The 23,645-nt window shown below is 37.0% G+C and overlaps 1 protein-coding gene across 5 annotated transcripts in view; it reads right to left on the reverse strand.

Moving 5' to 3' along the window:
* The window catches only part of LOC129770865 (neurogenic protein mastermind), a 319,388-nt gene that overhangs the window by 225,608 nt on the left and 70,135 nt on the right, over positions 1-23,645 (reverse strand). The gene's annotated exons all lie outside the window — the stretch shown is intronic.

Consider the following 23,645-nt stretch of genomic DNA (forward strand, 5'->3'; position numbering starts at 1 on the left):
ATTTTGAACAAATATAACATGATTTTGTGGAATTCCTACATGACATACACTTACATGAAAGCCTTCTTATTCTATAAGAACGGTATTTTTTTATGCTATGATACGTCAATACTTTTGAGTAGTTGAAGTTATTATGCTTGTTCACATTGGGCTACATTGGTAGCTTTGTTATAACAATTATAATAAAAAAAGGCAGAATTCTCAACGCTTCAAAAATTGTCATAAAGTTGCTTTGAAGCCATATGATTAAGATACGGATTATATTTTTTCTGCTTTCACCCAGTTCAGAAGCTTTTCCGTCAAAACGTCAAATCTCACGTCAAAACGTATTGATGAGTATTTTGGATATGATCAATTCTTAAAACAACTCTCAAAGTAAAATGGATTTTCTCAACAGTATGAGCGTACTTTTGAAATTCAGATTCACTGTACTTTTGTGCAGCTTGCCGATGACACACATTTTTTTCATATTTTCGCCTTAGATCCAACATAAGAAAGCAGGACTTCACGCTACTAATGAATGCCAGAATGACTCCCATTCAGACTGATTTGAGTGCTATACAAATAAAATTGGTGAGATAGAAAAAATACTGTTGACATCAAGTCATAACTAATACTGAAACGTTATTTTAAGAAATCTGTAAATCTGTATGAAACCCAGAAAAATCTGTAATCTACAACTACAGATTCTTTGTTTCAAAAAATCTGAAAAATTTGTATTAATACAGATTATTCTGTAGATATGGTAACCCTGCCGAGTAACATTATCTATTATTCATAGAAGTTCCTTATTAATTCGTGAACAAGTTCACTATACATCAAAATTCATTCAAAAGTGTAGACTAGTACATAGTTGAATAAAGCATTTAGTATGATTCCTTGCTGTGGTGACTGAGAGCATGAAACATGTCGTGTCTGTTTCGTGCTGGAAAGAATGAAGCCGCTTTTCACCCCTATTTTGTATTTCGAACGATTCGAAATATTTCGAACGACTTCATAAAATTCCATTCTGTATTCCGTTCGAGTTGTTTTTGCATTTCGTTCAATCTGTTTCTCTTCGAACATTAAATAGACAAAACGTTCGAAATAGGTTCGAAACTCTAGCATTGACATTATCCACTCCAGTCGTTTTTCCTAAAGAAAAGCAAATAGTTCTAAGTTCATTTAATGTAATTGGGTGGAAACTTTCAAATCTACAACTACTGTTAACCGGCTGGTTTATTTCATCAGGTTCATCAACCAATTCAATGGACTGATTGATCAACGAAACACTATTGACAAAATAATCGTTAAACTTAGATGCTATAGCCTGTTCAGATTGTTCAAGTGTGCCATTAAAAGTTATGGACCGCGGTTTGCTATTACTAGGTGTTAATAAAGATTTCAAAATTTTCCATAACTCCTTGCTGTTGCTTTGATGCAGATCAATCTTCCTCTGAATATATTCACAACGAGTTTTCTTAATCGATTGTGAATATCTATTGCGCGCGTTTGTGTACATATTCCAATGATTTCCATCATTTGTTCTACAAAATTTCTTGTACCATCTGTCTCTCTCACGTTTAAGGCGTAAAAGATCCAAATTGTACCAGCTGTTCGAGTTTTTCATAGGAACAAATTTTTGCGTAACAAGCCGATTCGTACACTCTTTCAAGGTATTAGTTAGAACAGCTGATGATTCATCTAAATTACCGACCTCGAATGGAAAATCCAGGCTTCTCACTACGAGATTCGAAACAGCATGCTTCGAATATTTCCTCCAGCACTTTAATTTCACAACATCTTCGTTTACCACGAGATTATCTACAATATTGATAATTAAAGTCTCATGATCGGTTATTTTCAAATTGGTATCCGTGACTGTGTAAATAGTATCAAAATTGGAATAAACATGATCAATTAAAGTTTTACTGTGCTTGGAAATGCGCGTAAATTCATGTACTGTTTGTTTCAAATTGAAGAAATCGGATACACGCTTCAAATGATTCGAATTGTAGTCATCTAGCCAATTAATATTGAAATCACCAGCTAATATATTCAATTTGCTAGAGTCAAGGAACATTTCAAGTCAGTTTTCTAAAATTTCAACAAAACGCAAGTCGCTTGAGCTGGGACTATGATACAAAACACCAAAATTACCCATCTTCATGCCATGTTCAACTGTAATGCTCCATTTCCGTTATTGTGGCAACCCTGCCCGGCATATGCACATTCTTAACGCGCGCAAGTTCACATTTTGCCTCGGTGAGAGAGCAATGAATCGCTCGGAGAGCAAGTATGCACTAATTTTTTGAGCAACGAGAAAACAATACGAACGGCGCGAAAAGAGAGCTGCAATGGTGGTGGAAACCGTTGTTGAGTATCGATATCAATAGGTTGCTGCGCTTGGTTTCGGAGCCGGTGGAATGCCATTCAATGGCGCGCACAGTGAATAAGAAACTCCATCGCACCAGTAGTAATGAAGCCGCCAGTGCTGGAATTGTTGAGTGGGTGTGATTAATACATTGTTTTAGTCGGGAACACCACACTTCAAGATTCATTATATCAATACTTGTAGAAACCTGCAAAGATGTGATTTATTTTCACAAATGACTTCAATTTAACGGAAACACATTCCAAAGCAGGCGAAACACAACTTATTATCTTCCTCAACACACCGAGTGCAAGAAGAAATGAAATCAAGCACGAGATTAAGAGAGACAGAGCGAGAGAGGCAGCAAGAAGCAAGTACAATATTTAAAGGCATTTCGAAGTCTTCTACACTCGGGTGTGTAATGCTTGAAGGAAGAAAAATAAAATAATATGAAACACATTTTCACGCTCTTCCCCACTTCCAGTTGCTGCCCATAATGAAGTTTATTACGGGATTAACCAACAAGAGAGATGACCTGCCGCCGGTGTGAGCGAGAGCACCAAAGGTGCGAGCGAGTCAGAACAATAACAACACCTTCGATGTGGTGTACGGGTATTGATGTATGCGAGTGCGTGCATATGGACGGTATTTTCCACAGATGTCACTCATACATAGACCACTGGGCAACAAACGATGCGAGGCTATGATTCTCTGTCTCACCCCGCACAGCTTGGTTGCACAGCAATAGTACCAACGACAGCATAACATTAACCACTGTGCGCGATCGCGACCCGTTCTTCCGGAACTTGTTTTGATGGACTCTCTTCACTTTTCGGTTCGTTTTCAAGGCTTTGGGCTTATCTTATCGATTTGGCAATTTGCCACGATAAATGGTGGGCCAGGTACGCGGCGAGAGGTAGGGTTTTATTTTTCATGTTTCCATCGAAGCTATTTTGATCACCCACCACACCGAGTACGAAATGGTACTCACTGGAAACACAATGTTTGGATCCGTTTCATATCTGATTAGCACCCACTTAGACAATTCCGGTTCGACTGTCTAATCGTCGATAGGCATACACAGTTTTTGAACAGAACCATATTAAGATTCACTTATCTACTTTGTAATATTCGTCTAGACGTCTAGTGACGTTTGTTCAAATATTATTCAACCTTCTCTGATGCCTCTGAAAAATCCGGAATAAGGAAGTTATTCTCTTTACAACGTTACTGTTTGTTCATCTTATAAAAGCTTAAATCTACTTTATCAATAAACTTGGTGCGTGGTTGAACTTTTCATCAACGTGTTTTTTCATTCATTTTACTTTTCTGTTGGAAAGAAAAAAATTGTTGACGTAGAACTACGCCTTCCTGTAAGGGGGCAGCCAAGTCAAAAAATATATCACGTTTTCAAGAAATAGTTTTAACATCAAACACTCATTTTTCTGCGAGTAAATTTCGATTATTTGCATACCAATCATATTGAAATTAATCTATTTTTTTTTTCTTTTAAGCTATACATTACGGTTCTACAGTCCAACCCGCATAGCCAATAAACAAGCACCGAACGTAGCGTTGAGGCATAATTTAGTTTTTTCTTCGCTACGATCCAAATTGGTAACGGGACTAATCGTGGTGCTTTCATGACCATTGGACAAAAGAAAAACAATTGCAACTTAAACCTCACCCTTACCTCCGATTTGCACCGAGCGAAAGTTTAAAAAGATTTTATTTCCAGCGTTGGCAGAAAACAATTCATCTTCGCCAGAAAAATGCTTTTTCGTGTGCTGAAGGATGAGATGAACACATAAAAGCATCTTTTTCAAAAGCTTTAAAATGTTTGTATCCGTATATCAGCAGACATCTCTTTCTCACATACTGAACCAAAAAAAAAAGATCAAACGATGTCAACGGGGATCGAACCAAGGCCGGCTGGAATGCAAGGCTGTTCTACACGACCACGCTATCCACATAGCCAATGGTGTAATATTAGACCTTATTATGAAATGAAGTTGGAAAGTGTTTCCTAAGAGTAAAAGGAGAGCATAAACGTGAATTTATTTCCTCCTCGAGCTGAGCTATGTATTTGGCAAACTATGCGCAGAGTTTAATGCGTGCTTCCTTGCAATGTGTCTCTTGTTTCGATCGCTCATATTCCTCTTATATTGCTATAGCATATATTATACAAATGATGTACCAATATTGGGGAGTAGCACATTTTCTTATCTTTGGGCTCATTTAATGCAATGAATCGGTATACTAAAACATGTGCTGCACAGCCAGTGAGTATTCAACAGCCTGTTCTTAATGCTAGTGTCACACACGAAGGTTTGCCCTACGTCAAGTAAGCGTTGTTAATGAAAAATTTCAAACATCGAGGCGTGATTTCGAAAATTTTTTGTTTTTGTCCTCAAATCCAATGATGAGGCTTGATATAAACATGCATACACCACGTCAGTTATAATACTGTCGGGTGAAGAATGTTAGAGTATTGGCGTGTATTGCATCATACGTCCACATTGTTGCTTTTACCTATTGTCAATGGTAGATTCAATTGATTACCATTGTGTTGTGTATTGTTTATTATAGATGTGGACACATTGTATTGGTGGAATATAATCGACTGTGGTCGCAGTAAATTAGGCCAGCTTGTGTACTGTTCACGCGAAGGCAAAAATGAATCATGAATGAATAACCGGCCCTTTTTTCGGCCACCAATTTTTACTACTAACGAGTCGATTCTAAAATTCCAATACATTCTAAATTAATAGCAGAAGTGATAACAGGGTCAGTAGTGAAATGGGGGAAAATAGTGACTTAAATGACTGAAACCGTTTGAATAATGATCAAAAAATAAATAAGAAAAGTTGTCTCAACTTTCCTCTTTTTGACGGATAGATAAATAGAGAGATAAAGAGAGAGAAATAAAGATAGAGAGAAAAAGAGAAAGAGAGAGAGAGAGAGAAAAAAAGAGAAAGAGGGAGAGAGAAAAATAGAGAAAGAGAGAGAGAAAAAAAGAAACAGAGAAAGAGAAAAAAAGAGAAACAGAGAAAGAGAAAAAAAAGAGAAAGAGAAAGAGAGAAAAAAAGAGAAAGAGAGAGGTGGAGGCGATCTGGCGTAGTGGTAACATCCATGCCTCTCACGCTAAAGGTCACGAGTTCAATTCTCACTCCCGACATTCTTCCAAAAATGGAAGTAAAAGTGACGAACCAGCCAAATGAGTTGAGTCACTATAATACAGATAAAAAAAAATTAAAAAAAAAGAAAGAGAGAGAGAGAGAAAAAAAAGAGAAAGAGAGAGAGAGAAAAAAGAGAAAGAGAGAGAAAAAAAAAGAAAGAGAGAGAGAGAGAAAAAAAAGAGAAAGAGAGAGAGAGAGAGAGAAGAGAGAGAAAGAGAGAAAGAGAGAAAAAAGAATTAAGAGAGAGAGAGAGAAAGAGAGAAAAAAGAATGAAGAAGAGAGAGAGAGAGAGAAAGAGAGAAAAAAGAATGAAGAAGAGATAGGGAAACAGAGAGAAAGATGGAGGAAGAGAAAGAAGAAGGCAAAAAAGAAGGGAGAGGGAAAAAAGTGAGGAAAGAGAGGGAGTGAGAAAAAGAGGGAGAGAGCGAAAAAAAGGGGAAAAAATAAAGAAAAAAACAGTTTGACAAGTTGGACAAGATATTTCAGTTTTTTTCAGAATAAAGTGTTACCATCGGCTATAGTCAAATTTCTATAAAAATTTTATCTCTATCTTGATTATACAAAATATTTACCAATCCAAAAACATTGTGGTTTGTTAAGCGAGTAAATTTGACATAATTTTTTCATCGATAAATAGGCATAAGATTCAGCAAATATTAAGTGTAATTTATAATTATAAATACAAATTACAGCAATAATATTTACTACTAAAATATAAATAATTCTTATAACAACTTGGTTCACGTAACACAACTTATACAGTGTCTTGGAAGTTTCAAATAAAAGCTTGTCTTATTTGATAGGTGTCAATTTTTAGATCTCGTCGGCCCCCAAAATCAGTTTTCGTTTATTTCGACCCAAAAGGTCGATATGGACCACTTCGAGAATTCCTACTCTAGCATTTAACCAAGAAAGGAAGGCTCACTTTTTATATATCAATACAGGTTGGACTCGATTATATATGATTCGATTATATGCAATTTTAAATTCGATTTACTGGAAAATTATACTTCAAATATTATTTATTTCGAGAAAAAATGATGAGCTCCCGTGGCCGAGTGGTTAACGGGGGGATTTTTCATCAAAGAAATTTCTTCTGACTTGCACTGTGGTCACGCGTATTCTAGAGCTTGCTATTCCAGAATACATTCAAGGCGAGTTATCCGGTATAGAAATCCCAATTAAGCTTATAAAAATTACGTAAGTAATACATACGTTAAGAAGGCAAAAGTTCCACTGGGAACGTTTGTGCCATCCAAGAAGATAGTTGAATTGATTTAATTTTCAGGAGACACTTCTCAAATTCTAAAAACGTAGAATCGTGAAATTCCGTGCAATTTGTATTCATACTCCGAATACAAGAACCAATTCCATATTCAAACTCTGAATCCTAATATCTTTGAATAAAAAGCACTTATTATTTACATGATTCGAGAGCAAACACAGTAAAACATGTGTTCGCGCGGGTGTTTTGCGCGATTTTTTTTGTGCGGTCGCCCCAAAAAAAATGCATCAAAAATCTCGAGCGTTTTTTTTTGTACGACTTTTTTGTGCGGTATTCGAAAAATTGAAGTGATCGGTCTTTTTTTCTATCTTTGATATGTATTTCATCGCTCTACATAGGGACTGTGTCAGCTAATTCCCATTCTCATGTTTTGTTTTGTTTGTTTTAAGCTGTCAATAGGAGCTTATTGAGAGAAGCAAAGAGTTGATTTTATGATCTGCGCAAGTGAGTAGGCCGCTTATTAAAGTGAAAAAAAGAAATTGAATGTTAATCACGAATGGAATCACTAGGATTTGGGTTATTTCCTTAAGGAAATTTTTTTATGCGGTCCCTATCCACCGCATAAAAACAGTTTTTTTTTCAAATTGTGTAGCGAACATTATTTTTTAAAGCTACTGGCATTAAAGCTATTCCCGCATAGAAACAGGTTTGCCTGTATGTGATGCTTTTAAAATTTGTTTGATATTTCTTTTTTAACAATTTCTTACGTTTCATTCTTTAGCTTTGTAGGTCATATAGTTTTTAGAATTTTTGGAATTTTTTGTGGTTTTGAGTTTTTTCTTTTACAAAAAAAACCTCATTTTCACCTCATTTCGCACATTCTATAGACTGTATGCAATGGCAAACACAACACACATGCGAGCTTAGAGTTTTTTTTTTTCAAATTTTGTTATTATGCAACCAAAAACCAATCTTTGAGTTCCGTAAAAAGCAGAAACTGAATCGAACACAACGGCTTCAAATTACGGAATGGTGACCACCATTCCATCATCCGACTGCTTATGACCAACATCATGGACCGAGTAATCTCGTAGCATTCAACTACGTGATCGAACAAGACGAGGCCCCGAAATAACAACCATGTAAACGCGCAACAGCAACGAAATTCTTCTCATCCAAAAATGAAGACAGAAAAAGCAGCAGCCGCAGCCTCATAAAGATAAAGCATAACCACAGAAACATAGAATTAAAAAAAAAACGGCAGAGAAAAAACAAATCATGTCAAAACAGTTGGTCAGAAAGCACAGGCAAACAAGAAACCAAAAAAAAACTTAACAGACACTTGAATCGTGCTCCAATTTAACGCAGTTTCGTATCGCTCGCTTTCGCTGGCTGTCTTGGCAGGCTGTTTGGACAGAGCACACGGTCAGAAGAATTGAGAAAAAAGGTTTTAAGTTCTGCTGAAACAATTAGCAATTGTAATGTCGCACCCCACACACACACACGCACACCGTACAAAATCCACAAACAATTACAGATTTAGAAGGCGCGCGCGTCCAGCCAGGGTTCATCGGATTCTAAAGTCTTGACTGATAACGCGCGCGGATGAATAAACGCCGGCCGCGAAGCCTCCAAAACCAAGGTCTTCTCGGTGCAGTGCGGTTATTTTTTTTTGTTTCGAGCTAAAAATACGGCCTGCCTGTGTTACGGAACGAGAACGATTGAAGTCGTCGCGTAACAGAATAGAGATGTGATTAACGGTCTCTCTCACCGGTGATAAAAGCTTCCGAATATTTTTCCGCCAGGAAGGCAAGCGCATGTCGTACTGCGCATGATGATGTTGAACGAACACACAATACGTGCGGCATTGAAAAACTTTTCCATTCATTCTCGGCATGGGACTTGGAGGAGAATGGGTGGAAGGGATCAAAAAAAAATCGTTGAAAAGTTTACTTTGAGAAATTGCTTCGCGCAAAAAACGAATCGTTAGAATGCGGCTCTCATGCCGTGTTTGGAGCGTTTTCTTCAAAGGATGGAATGAAAATTTATGAATAATTGTCCCAGAATAGACCGTGAACCGACTCGACTACTGTGTGTACATCCAAGAGAGGAAAAACTTTTCCTAGCGGAAATTATACATGTAATAAGACGGGTAAAACAGGATGTTACAGGATGAATGACGCAAGCAAGCAAATACGGCGACGCCAATAGAGGAAATAAGTTTTATTTCCTCGGGTGAAATTCGGCTGCTGTCAATACAAGAAACCCAAATTTGTACAAAGGCAATGTCGTGCTCAAATCAGTTAAACAAAATATTCCACAAAAACCACGATGAATGATAATTTTCGTTTTTTTCAATAGTCTTAAATCTTTGCTGAATTTAATTTTATTGTATATTTTTCTATGTAGACTATGTAAACTATAAAAAACAAATGCATACAATCAATAATTGCCATACAAATGAAGCATAAGTAGCTGCATAAGTCAAGGACTAATCAGGCAAACGGAACCAGATTTGGCATGTAGAGGTTTTAAGAGGCAATAAACGTTTCTAAGGTGGTTCAACACTCCTGCCACCTCTCTAAAAGGGGGAGGGGGCGGTGTGGCTGCCATACAAATGAAACACAAATTTCTGCATAACTCGAGAACTAATCAAACAAACGGAACCAAATTTTGTATATGGGTGATTTAGGTGGCAAAAAATGTTTCTATGATGGTTAGACACTCCTCTCCCCACTCTAAAAGAGAGAGGGGCTGAATGAATTCCCGCATTTTCCCCGACTTTTTCCTGCATGATTTCAAAAAATTTCCCGACTCTCAAAAATGAAAATAATATTAAATAATAAAATAATATTTTGTAAAAACAAAAAAAAGTTAAAAATCCCGGATTTCGAAAATATTTTTACTTTATAGTTTCCAAGTCCCGCATGTAACAAAAAATTGGACGGTTTGTTCCTCAGCAACAGATTTTGGGTTGGATGTAGAGTTCAGGAGATACGAACGGGATTGTTTCAGGAATACTGTTTCTGAGTCCATTTATTAGAATAACTGACTATAGCTTCATTTGGGGGCTGCAAATCAACCCTTCCGTCCCGCGTACGAAAGCTTCACTCTACGCCACTGACACGAAGTGAGTAGCACTTTCTTTATTGATTTATTTTAATGACTTGTTTAGACCCCTATCCTGGATCTACATCTCAACTAAAGGGTGTGTCACAGCAAGTTGCATCACGGAAAAAACGCTTTAGAAATTTAATTTTTAGGAATTATATCTTCAGCTTTCGCTTATATTCAGATAAGAGTGTATAGATCACGTTGGCCATGCTTCACTGTCAATTTTTCGTAAATTTGGAAAAATGTCGTCGAACGAAAAAAAGCGTCGTGAATTAATCCTGCGCACTCATTTCGAGAATCCGGAGTTGTCACATCGGGACATCGGTAAGATGCTGGGAATCGTCCAATCCACGGTCAGCAGAGTACTAAAACGATACTTCGAGAACCTAACCATCGACCGGAAGGTGAAGAACGGCAAAAATGGATACTCCGTCAGTAAAAAAGATCACAAGCGCGTAGTTAAGCAGTTTAGACGTGATCCGAGAAGTTCGGTCCGGGATGTCGCCAATAAGCTGAATTTGTCCAGTTCATTCGTCCAGCGGACCAAGCAGCAGGAGGGCCTGCGTACATACAAGGTTCAGAAGGCTGCTAACCGCGACGAAAGGCAAAACATGGTGGGGAAGACGCGAGCCCGGAAGCTGTACACCGAAATGCTGACGAAGCCGCATTGCCTGGTAATGGACGACGAAATCTACGTCAAAGCGGACTTTCGTCAGCTGCCGGGCCTGTTGTTCTTCTCCGCAGAGGACAAATTCAGCGTTCCGGAGGAGATTCGCAAGCAGAAACTATCCAAGTTTGCCAAAAAGTACATGGTGTGGCAAGCGATCTGCTCTTGCGGAAAGCGGAGCGCCCCCTTCGTGATGACCGGCACGGTAAACGGGCAGGTTTACCTTAAGGAGTGCCTACAGAAGCGCTTACTACCACTATTGAAGCAGCACGAGGGCCCGACCATCTTCTGGCCGGATCTCGCTTCGTGCCACTATTCAAAGGACGTGTTGGAGTGGAACGAAGCCAACGGGGTCACCTTCGTGCCAAAGGAAATGAACCCGCCCAACGCGCCGGAGCTTCGCCCAATAGAGAAATATTGTGCGATTATGAAGCAGGCCCTCCGGAAGAACCCAAAAGTTGTCAAATCGGAGGTGGACTTCAAGAGAAAATGGATTTCTGTTCAAAAAAAACTACAACCTAACGTTGTACAGAACCTTATGGACGGGGTAAAGAGGAAGATGCGAGCATACGGGCTTGAGCTCGAAGTATGAATAAAAAGAAAATGCCAAAAGTTGTTTAATAGTTTTTATTTTACTGTCTAAAATTTTCAAAAGGATCGGTCTACTGGGCGAATTTCTACAGCGTTTTTTCCGTGATGCAATTTGATGTGACACACCCTTTATAAACTACTATTTTTTCAAAGATACGAATGATTCTATTGGATGCCATAAGAACACCATAACAGAAAAGAATGTGAATTATTCGTATTATGTTTATTAAGCGTTATTGCAAATTCAGTTCAACTTTCAACACTTTTTGAGCAATTTAATTTTCTCGTCCATCAAGGCTACATCTCTCTGGGCGTCCGCCAGCATCTTCATTTTTTAGCCTCAAGTTCCTTCGCTTCTTTTTCTGCTTCCCGCTTTCGTTTTTATCGACGAATACTTCCAGGCATAACTCCATCTGTTTCTTCGCTATATCCGGACAGTTGGAAATCACATCCGGTTTCATACACGTTAGGTAATGAGTGATGGGATACGTCAAAGGTAATCGTATGGACAATTTCTTTAAAAATTTGCAGTAGATCTCACGACAGGTGGTACGAAGTATGGGGATCTTTATTGGAAACTTTGGCGGAATCCTTTGCTGTTTTGTTGCAAATTCAATTTCAATATTCCCAGGAAGCAGTAGATTGGTTTTCATGAGTTCAAGTTAGGATTGAGCAATCTTGGATCGATATTTAATAGATCCGTTTCGAATTGGATCGATTCTTTGTATTCGAATAAATCGCAAAAAATCGAGCTTTTTCTTCCGATTTTTTTATTTTAGAATTTTTTTTATATATTTGTTTTCCAGTGCACATCCATTTTGTTTTCACCAAAGACCTAATCTATATATATAAAAATGGAGTGATGTCTGTCTGTCTGTCTGATTCTTATAGACTCGGAAACTACTGAACCGATCGACATGAAAATTGGTATGTAGGGGTTTTTGGGGCCGGGGAAGGTTTTCGTGATATTTTGAGACCCCTCCCCCCTCTCTAAGGGGGGGCTGCCATACAAATGAAACACAAATTTCTGCATTACTCGGAAATTAACCAAGCAAACGAAACCAAAGTTGGCATGTGAAAGTTTTAGGGTGCAATAAATGTTTCTTTGATGGTTAGACAGTCCTTTCCCCATGTGGCAGTATTTCCCTTTTCCATATTCTTTCTCACATCTTCATCCCATTATCCCTATCCATAAATAGTCCTTCTCATTTCACACTAAATGAACCCAATCTCTCAAACCCTCTGTAAGCGCAGGCCATAAAGTATTAGTCATCCGCTATACGATTTATGACTGCGATGCAACATTCCCATGCTGTAAATAAACACCGCACTTGTATCAACATGTTACGCAAGTGCCGGTTGTATTATTTACATTCCATTGAGGCTACGTTTGCGCTAGGCAAAGCGGAAACCTGAAGACCTACTTTTCCTCATCCTCACTTTTTCTCTTATACGTAATTCACCAAATGCGATGCTCCGCCCAGCTGAAAATGTTTGTGTAGAGTTTAAGTTTATTTTGTAAACTAGTATATAAGAACATATTTTGGTAAGAGACAGGGTCTCATCAGAAGTAGTCATAGTTGGAAGTTGAAGGCAGACCACGGTTCGTGTTGGACCGGGGTCCTGCGCTTTATTTAAATAAAGAGATCTTTATTTTGACAGTCAAACACTGAGTTTTCATTAAAGTTGTTACATGGCGACCAGTGACACCGAGTCACGAGTGAACCGACAGATCCGATGCTGTTATCGCGTATTAAAGTGAATTTAAACGCAGAGTTTAGAGCCTACTGAGCAGAGGCAATGGTGAACTGCAAAGTTTAAAGCCTTTTAAAAACAAGAAGAAGAAGAAGCCTACTGTTGTGTTGTGTTGTGTGTGTTAGGTCCCAACCAACCGGGTACAGTGTGAATATGAATCATTTAAGCAAAGAAAAATTCGCTAAATGAGTGCGAGTGCGAATGTGAATAAATTGAGTAACGAAACATTCAGTGAAAAGATGGTGAAAGTGGAAATCACCAAGATGGTGAAGAAATTGGACCCCAGCGGAAACTATTGAAGCCGTTTACGTAAAATTAGAATTGCAGACACAGTGAAATCATGAAGCCGACAGTAGCCACCTGGCCAACCAGGATAAATAACATTCGCAAGTTAAGCAGTATTCTGCAAAAATGGTCATCGATTTGGACCCAACTGGACACTCCTAGAAGGATCCGACGGAAGCAGCAATTTCCTGTAAATCAAGAACTGCAAAAACCGGCTCTACCACCCCGGCCGGACCCAGCTGAGAAGCCTTCAAGCCAGAGAAGACCCGGGGGGTCTTCCATACAAATGAAACACAAATTTCTGCATTACTCGAGAATTAATCAAGCAAATGAAACCAAATTTGGCATGTGGAGGTTTTAGGATGCAATAAATGTTTCTATGGTGATAAGATACTCCTTCCCCCTCTCTTAGAAGGGGCTGCCATACAAATGAAACACAATTTTTTGCATTACTCGGAAATTAATCAATCAAACACAACCAAAGTTGGCATGTGAAAGTTTTAGGGTGCAATAAATGTTTCTATGATGGTCAGACAATCCTTCCCCCACTCAAAGGGGTGGCTGCCATACAAATGAAACACAAATTTCTGCATTACTCGAGAATTAATCAAGCAAATGAAACCAAATTTGGCATGTGGAGGTTTTAGGATGCAATAAATGTTTCTATGGTGTTAAGATACTCCTTCCCCCTCTCTTAGAGAGGGCTGCCGTACAAATGAAACACAAATTTTTGCATTACCCGAAAATTAATCAAGCAAATTAAACCAAATTAGGCATATGGAAACTATAGGGTGCAATGAATGTTTCTATGGTGGTTAGATACCCCTCCCCCTCTCTTAGGGGTGGCTGCCATACAAATAAAACACAAATTTCTGCATTACTCGAAAATTAATCAAGTAAATAGGCGGGACGAAGTTTGCCGGGTTAGCTAGTGAATTATATAAACATAATGTCCAAGTCATCCGACTGACTTGAAATGATACCGGGATCACAACTAGGGGCAGCTACTGGCGCTACGGCTATGAATCGGTTTTGACTAAATCCTAGACGTAGGGCACGTATGAGTTCTGAACAAATACCAGTTGTTTAATTTCTAATAATAATATTCAATTAATTATTTAATTACATAATTCCATAACGTTACAAAATGAATGCTCTGGAAAATTAATTTTTTCTGGGTTTTAAAGTTTTTTTTGTGGCCTTCATATTGAAAAACAAAATGAAATGCCTTTGATGTTTGAATAGAAATATGAAATTTGTATTGCCTGTTTAAAGAAAAGACGGCTCTCATATAAGATTAATAAATAAATTGTAAGAAAGACATTTGATTTTCTAGATTTCTGAACCATTTTTATATTTCCAATATTCTATTGTAATTTTCTATACTTTTTCTTAGATTTTTCTAAATTTTATTAGAAATCTCCGTAGTTTGTTTGAATTTTCAATTTTTTGCCTTTTCGATTTTTTTTTTGCATTTTCTCTACTTTCGAATTAGTCACCTTTCTCGATTTTTGATTCAATTTTTTGTTCGAATTATCTATTTTTTTCTCCTTTTTTGTTTTTTATATATTTTCAGTGTTTTTTTCTAATTTTTGATTTTCTTACCTTTTCTATTTCTCATTTTTAATTTATTTTTAAGATTAATGTACTTTCATTTATTTAACTTTTAGGTATTTCAATTTTATTAATTTAAGTATTTTTATTGCCGTCTTTTGGAATTTTTGTTTTGTTTTTTTATTCATTATATTTCTTGTATTTTCAGTTTTTGTTACATTTTTTCGATTTTGTCGCCATGTTCAATTTATCGCTTTCTCTTTTCGAAGATTTTTGTTACTTCCTGGAGTTCTTTGAATTTTTCGTATTATTAGATTTTTTATGCTTTTTAAATTTGTTTAGCTATTTTTTTATATTTTTGTTCGAATTATCTATTTTTTTCTCCTTTTTTGTTTTTTATATATTTTCAGTGTTTTTTTCTAATATTTGATTTTCTTACCTTTTCTATTTCTCATTTTTAATTTATTTTTAAGATTAATGTGCTTTCATTTATTTAACTTTTAGGTATTTCAATTTTATTAATTTAAGTATTTTTATTGCCGTCTTTTGGAATTTTTGTTTTGTTTTTTTATTCATTATATTTCTTGTATTTTCAGTTTTTGTTACATTTTTTCGATTTTGTCGCCATGTTCAATTTATCGCTTTCTCTTTTCGAAGATTTTTGTTACTTCCTGGAGTTCTTTGAATTTTTCGTATTATTAGATTTTTTATGCTTTTTAAATTTGTTTAGCTCTCGTAGATTTTTAAGATCTTGTAGATATTGTAGATTTGTTAGAGTTTTTTTTATTTCCGATTTTTTATATATTTTTTCTCGAATATTCGATTTTTTTTCGAATTTAAAAAGATCGAAGTTTGGAAAGCCTTTTTCGAATTTACCTTTTTTTCGATTCGAATAAGGAGATTGTGTAGTTTCTTTTCCAGTCTTAGGAAAGTTTGTGGATTTTGAAAAGTTTTCAGTTTTTTCCCTTTTCCTGTGTTCAAAATACTTTACGTTACATTTTGTTATAAAACGATGATTTTGTACAAAACCATTCTTCCTTGTAGATATCCGATTGATCATAATTGTGATTCTCACCATAAACTTTTGCCCAATATTGCATATTGCAAAATCATTGTCAGATCAGAAGTTATCGAACGACTTTATCAACAACAACGAACCTCAGCTTGCTGAAAATATCTCCTCGAGTTGTGGCGACATGAAACATTTGCCGGAAGAGCTGTCTGAATTTATTTTCACCTACGTTTCGAAGTCCATGAATTATAATACCTTTATATACCTTATCATAGAATTCCAGAGTGCGTTAAGTTCCCGAGTGCATCGGATTTCCGGTCATCAATATATGATTATATATTTGTTACAAAACACATCAGTTATGTGGTACATTCGACAACGCATTAAAACAACAATTTGTACGTGTAATGCGATAAGTGAACCGATGAGGTAAATATGCACCTCATCGGTTCACTCATTTTAATTCCATCTTGGATGTAGAATCACGATCGTAATTTTATCGCGATGTGCGTATAACATCAGTCTGGAAAGGCAATTGGCAACAAACTTTCACCAGATGCAATTTTAGTACTGAAACTTTAACCCCTTTAACAAACCTTATATTGCTTTTTTGTGTTGCTGTTTGGGTGAGATGAGTAAACAATGATGAAAAAGTTCAACTGGAAGATGAAGCCAACCTTTCTCATGATCATACTGTTGATTAAAGTTTGATTCATTTAGAATCCGGAATCATAAAATCAATTGTATCTCGGTATTGGTTAGAGGTACAAAAATGTTTTTATATCAAAATATAGATAACTTATTGTTCTTTCAGATAAAAATATTATTAAAATTATTCCTTCACAGTTTTGATGAAATTTCGTACCCTCTATCAAAGTTTAGACTCTCTGTTGGTCAACCTCAGCGGGCATTTTATTTATTCGATCTCTTCATGTCTGTCATCTTCACGTACATTTCGTCATCCATCAGCATGCATCCTTCGTACTTCCTTATTACAACTTTCGAGGTACAAATGGTCTCATGGCCTCCACATTTTGCTTCAGCGTCCTGTTTGTTTGCTTGCAGGCACAGAAATTACGAAAATCTTCTAACATATGGATTTTCCGGGTATGGATTTTGGTTAAAGTTGTGTTTGTGGCGATGTTGTAGTTCGAGAGTTTGTGTTAATTATCTTAATACCTTCAACCTCAGCTTCCGATCGTATGTTCCACTAAGATCCGTCCACTGATCCCTCAGAACAACACTTGCACGTTCACGAAAATGTTTCAATACATCATATACTATCGATTTAGCCACCTTCAGGGAATTGTAGATTTGAGTACGGGTATCGCGAATCGATAGTCTAGGTTTCTTTTCATAATAAAAATTGTTTTTGAGGCAGGAATTTTGCAAAATTAATGTGTCCGGAATCTTTGAAAAAATGAGAAAAAATCGGGAAAGACGGATATTATCTGAAAATTCAAGTTTATGTACTCGATAGCTTCCGGCATTCGAAATGACAGATTCAGATTACGTTCTAAAAACCGCTGTGCTGATTCGTCCATGATATCTGGTTGCTCTTGCAAAGTAATAAGTGGGCATCTGTTCAAAAAAGATGGAGGAGATAATCAAATTGTTGTCAGAACAAAATCCGTCCTACCCGACCTGATATTTGTTTTACATAAATATTTCTGGACTAAAAATGAAAAAACTTACCGCTGATTCTATGGAAGGAAAGAAAGGCTAAAACACTCACGTAACGAAAAATATCCAAAAAATAACTTGTTAGCAAAGAGAACCTTATTTTCTTCAGACGAAAATTTACATTGAACTGTTCTTTGCAGATAACTTTTATGTTTTTATCCACAATTTTGACAGACGGCAGGCTAGGTGTACACAATGAGTGTCAAATCAATTGGTACGCTGTATTGCGAGTTTGTACATCATTCAAACTTAAATTAAAAATGTATTTCATCAATTATACATAAGTGTCCATCTTACTAACCCTGTCCATCTTTTCCGACCTTCCCCTACCTGACAAAAAGGATCAACGTGAAATTTTCACCATCGAAAGATATCGCTGTCAAAATGTTTGAGATACGCCTTCTACGACCGCTGATATAAAATGAACTGGGATTCCGGATTCTAACTGAATTAAACCTTATGGGTAAATTGATAAAATGATCGCTTACACCTTTGTTCTCCAGCACAAGTTTTTAAGCCATATTGCAGAGCATGTTATGTAAAAATGCAAATTTCATATGGAAGTTATTGTTATTCAAAATGCACGATACACAGATAGATCTGGAACCTATACCCAGACCACCAAGTGACCTTTGCTGAACATGTGAGATTGACCAGAAAGTCTAAGTACCTATTTCGAAAAAAAAATTACGCTTTGGAAATGTGTACGTTATATTGAGGTAAAATGTACGTTATATCGAGGGTACGTTATAACGAGGGTACGTTATATCGAAGTTCCCCTGTATAACACATTTATAGCCTACACCGTTGAACTTGATGGAGTCAGTCACCCTGTGTACGACGCAAATGATTCGCCAAATAGCACAAACTCCACAAGAATAGCCACAGACGATGATAATTAGCTGTTCGTTTCCAACGTGCCAAAATTGGCGTTCCATCCGAGATCTGTCAACAGAGTTCTGTTTCGCACCGTCAGCACAATTTTTCGTCTGAAAATCAATCTGCGTTTTTCTCCCTCGCCGTTTTGTCTCATCTCCTACGAAGACGGACAATCGAAATTGCTGAACCGTGGCGGCAACAACAATGTATTATTCCACATATCGTCGCGCGGCGGATGAGACCTTGTTCGATTTGAACCCCTCGTTGGCTATTTTAAAAGCTCGTTCGTTCACTCACTAGCAGCAGCAGCAGCTCACCCACCGCATGTGGAATATTGATTTCCTTCCAGACGTGGTGGTGTAATGCTCACACCCCCGCCACCGCCACCGGGGGGAGAAAACCGTTTGCTCTGCTGAAATGGATACCTCGCCCCCCTCTGGGCCGCCCCTGCACCAAGCGACCCAGGTTATGCTCGAGCTGCAACTATTCCTTGACTCTCTGGAATTGATGCGAGTTATCGCTTTGGTCAACACAATCATCATCGAATTCCCTCGGTGTGTTGGTTTTTTTTTCCTGTTCCTTTTATTAAAAATAAAACGTAAAAATATAAAATCCAGAGGAGCAAAACGATGGAACCAACAACGACGCGCTCGTTAGATGGAATGGCTTTCAGATTGATTAGCATAAGACGAACCGGCAGCTGGCTAAGGTCGCACGCGGCTGGCGATGGATTGACGTGAATGAGAATTGATGAAAACGAAGGAAAAAAAATTTTTTGAGCCGTTGGCCGATTGCCGATCACTGTCTTATATACATTCAAGTGTGTAAATTCATTATTTACGATTTGAGTCAGATTTGGACGAGATAAGGGTTCTAATTGCGTTCGGATTTTATCGATTTTTTCATTTTGTCTGTTTCATTCAAAGTAAAATAACAAACAAATTGTTCGAATCGATAATTTTTTCGACTAACAATGTGTCATGGGAAAAGTAATTTAAACTGGTTTACTAAACAAAAAAAATGAGTAAAATGCAAACCAAATATTATAGAAAAAAATATGATTCTGACAAACAAGGAAAAAAAAGAAGTTTATTACAATGAGCTTCATTAAAAAAAAAAGAATTTTTTTTTATCTGTGATGGTCCCAAAGGCCCTTTCATTTTTTTGGGTCCTACCTCCACCCCATACGCTTCTTTTGGAGTGGGAGGGACTGATTATCTCGTAGATAATTAGTTTTTCAATGTTATATTACTTGATGTCGTCGGATTTTTTCTGGTACTATATTTCTCGTTGCGTCTACTCCCGCGTATGGCCATCACTCTAAGTCCATCACATCTAGTCAATTATGAAATGTACATTCTGTAGTCATTATATAATTATCATTTTGTTCTCATTCGCTGACATTAATGTCAGTGGTCAATAAATTTTTTTAACGAAGTCAATTGTTGTCCTTTTGAATTGTGCGATATTTGTCATTTCTTTAGCGTCTTGAGGTAATGTGTTGTAAATTTGTAGTCCACGATAGAAAAGTGATCGTTGTGTCGTTGTTTTTGTAAGATATGGTAATCTAAAGTCAGCTGCTCTCCTAGTGTTATGAGAGTGCACGTCTCTTCCATATTCGACATCTTCCATCAAATAATCAGGTAGTAATCCGAGTTTCATTTTATGAATAAAAATCAGGCAATTTCGGACAGTCCTTTGTCGTACGGACAACCATTGAAGCATATCCAACATCGAAACACTTGGTGTGTACCTACTACATCTAAGAACCACTCTCATTATCTTATTTTGTAAACGTTGCAGTCTTTGTAGTTGCGTATCTGAAGCATGTAGCAGTACTGTAGCACAATAATCAAAATGTGGCATTATAACAGACCGTACATACGTCACCTTAGATTCGAATGTTAGATACCTGTTTATCCGGCAAAGCACACCATATTTAACAGCCACCTTTTTTATAACGTAGTCAACATGTTCAAGTGCGTTAGCTTCTCGTCGACTTGCACACCTAGATATTTAACAATTTTTACTCGTTCAATCATTACACCATCCATGAACATAGGTGGATGTCCGTCTTTCTTCCGACTTCCGATTATCATCCAGTACGTCTTGGAAAGATTCAGACAAAGTCTCTTCATTTTCAAATACTCCGTAATTATTTTCAAGTCTTCGTTTGCCTCCGCTATTGCTGTAGACAAGTCATCATTCACCCAATAAATTGTAGAGTCATCGGCAAACAATTTCAATACACCTCTTGCTGTATGATATTTCATGCCATTAATATAGAGAATAAACAACAAAGGACCTAACACACTACCTTGTGGAACACCTAAATCATTTAGTCTTCGATCCGATGTAGTATTTCCAAATCTAGTTCTTTGACTTCTATTATTCAAATAGCTTGTAAACCAATGCAAAACCACACCAACAATTCCTATGTTCTGTAATACTTGAAGAAGCTTCTGTCTATCAACAGTTTCAAAAGCTCTTTTGAAATCCAAGAACACAGCTACCGTGTATTTTCCATTCTCTATATTAGACTTCCATTTGCGTAATATTAAGTTTATCGCAGTCTCAGTAGAATGATTCTTTCGGAAGCCTGATTGTTCTGGAATCAAAATGCCTTTTCTGTTGATGAATTCCAGCAACTGCTTCTTCACACACAGCTCTAATTTTTTTTCTTGCAGTCTCAACATATTTATGGGTCTGTGTAGCTTTGCATCAGTAGTGTTTGTCACTTTCGGGATAGGTATTACTATCGATTCTTTCCACGGTTCCACGGGACTACACCGCATCGAAGACTTTCATTTACGATTTTCAACAACATACCATTCATAACTAACGACGCGTCTCTAAACACTTGGGTTGACACATTTCCAATTCCTGATGTACGTTTCAAATTCTTTATTAATTCGTTGAGTTCATCATTTGTAACCAATGAGAAATTCCTCAAATGCGGATCGTCTTCAACTGACACTGACACTAACGCTGACAACTGACACACATTCGACACCAACACTGTCTGACATGGAGGAATGCTTTCATGTATTTCAATCACGCTATCAACAAAACACTCATTCAATCGATTTGCAATTTCTTGTTCGTCTGTTATTTCTATGTCATCAAATTTCATTACATTCGGTTTCGTCGTCTTGGAATTCAGTAGTTTTTTAATTGTTTTCCATAATTTTCTTCCGTCATATTTATTTATTTCCAATTCTTCTTGAAACATTGTATTTTTTGCCTCTCTCAGCGCCCTCGAATATAGATTTCTAGCAGCAACATAATTATTCCAGTTTCGCGTTGTTCTATCTTGCCTATGCTTACCACCCAATCTATCACGGCGACACTTTAGATTAGCCAGATGATTGGAATACCAGCTGTTTACTGGATGTGTTGTAACGATTTTGATATCCATTAGTTGCGATACACTTTTTTCTAAGATTTCATCAAATGTTCTCGCTTCACCATGAATATCGCCTCCGACAGTAGGGGAAATAGACGAACTTTGTCTTAATAAATTGCAAAGACTCGCCTGATTATAACGAACCCATGATTTAACCGAAACATGCTCATTTTCAGTGTCTGGAACAAAATTGCTACCTGGTTTAACACAAATAAATAGTCTCATGATCTGAAATTCTATAATCATGTAAAACGTTTGCCACGCAGTTTTCATGATTAGAAAAAACTAAATCAATCTTTGTGCTACTTAGTTGTGTTACTCGGGTGTCTTGTACAACGTACTGCTTCAAACCGCACACATCTGCCACTCGTCTCAACTCACGACTCTCGTACATACTGTTATAATTTATATTAAAATCACCACAAATTATATTTTCGATACCATCATTCATCGCATCTGAAAGCCATTCATGCTCAAGTAATCTCAAGAATTCGTTATCACTGAAACTAGGAGAATGATACACGCCGCCAACAAGTAACTTCTGATTTCCTGCTCTAATTTTTATTGCAAGGAACCAATTTCCATTTTTCTTACGTTTTTAATTAACTCTACCAAATGTCCATTTTTCACATATATGGTAACACCACCAGTATGTTTCGAATGTGATATGCAATTTATCATCTGGTATCCAAGAAGAGAGTATAAACATAGATTAACATCATCAGTCAAATGTGTTTCAACAATTACCACCGCTAGAGGTTTTATGTCATATATGCTGAGAGAAATGTCATCGAAATGAGTGGATAAACCAGCCGCATTCAAATATACAATCGACACCTCTGGCTGCTATTTACCATAGTCAACAAGCTCTCTTGCTTTCCTAACTTTTTCCTGGTATATGGTACATTCATAGCTTAAAGCCGTGTGGCAGATATCCAACTGATGATCATCATCAAACTTCTTCTTTCGATTGTTCTTGTCACAATTGATACATTTTTCCTACTCTGCTTTACAATCTTTTGACTTATGACATTCAGCACAATACGGACAACGTATACTATCATTGCAATCTGGGGACTTATGCCCGTAGCTCCAACATTTGTAACTTCTCAAGACACTAATTGCTTCGAAAACTCTGCATATTTCCCAACCGACAGTCACTCTTTCCATTTTCAGTAATACTTCGAACGTTACCGCATCAACTTCAATAATCGCTATATTTGCGCTACGTTTCCATTTTCTATTCTTGTATGACTTAACGAGTTGTATCTCCGCATGTTCGTTTAAGTTATTTTGCTTCTTCAATTTATCTAGAAACAAAGAACCATCACCTTCTTTAATTTCTTCGTCATGACCAACAATCCTCAACTTTGGTTTGTTTGGCTGTCTGATGCGAATTTCATACTTTTTTCCGAGTTTTTTCTCTGCTTCCTTCAATAAAACGGCAGCAGTTTCCCTCGAGTCACATCGTATGAAGGCCTCCCCTGTAGCTTCTACAATTCGCATCGATTTGATCTGCAACCTTACTGGATCAAACGAGGAATGCAGTTCAGAACGGGTAATATCAATGTTTTGTTTGTTCTTTGGTTTGAAACAGACAGTTTCATCAAGTTTCATCATCGCAAAAGACTTGTCTTTTATCATTGTGGTCATTTTGTCAATTGGAACAGTCTCAATCGCAGGAGCAGATGCTACACCGCTTTCTTCACCTTTGTTACAGTTGTCATTTCTATCAAGATTTTCCTTATTTGCTGTTTCCTTAGGTTTCCGATTTCTAAGTACTCTTCTTTCTACATTTGAAACATTTTTCGTTGTCATCGGTGCTACTACTGAACCATTATTTTGTTTTTCAGCAGCAACAACAATATATTTTTTTCACAAAGCCTCATTGGTGCCCTACGATTCATTCTTAAACAAACAACAATTTTTGAGCTAAAATTTT

This window comes from Toxorhynchites rutilus, chromosome 2, assembly GCF_029784135.1.
Source record: "Toxorhynchites rutilus septentrionalis strain SRP chromosome 2, ASM2978413v1, whole genome shotgun sequence".
Lineage (NCBI taxonomy): Eukaryota > Metazoa > Arthropoda > Insecta > Diptera > Culicidae > Toxorhynchites > Toxorhynchites rutilus.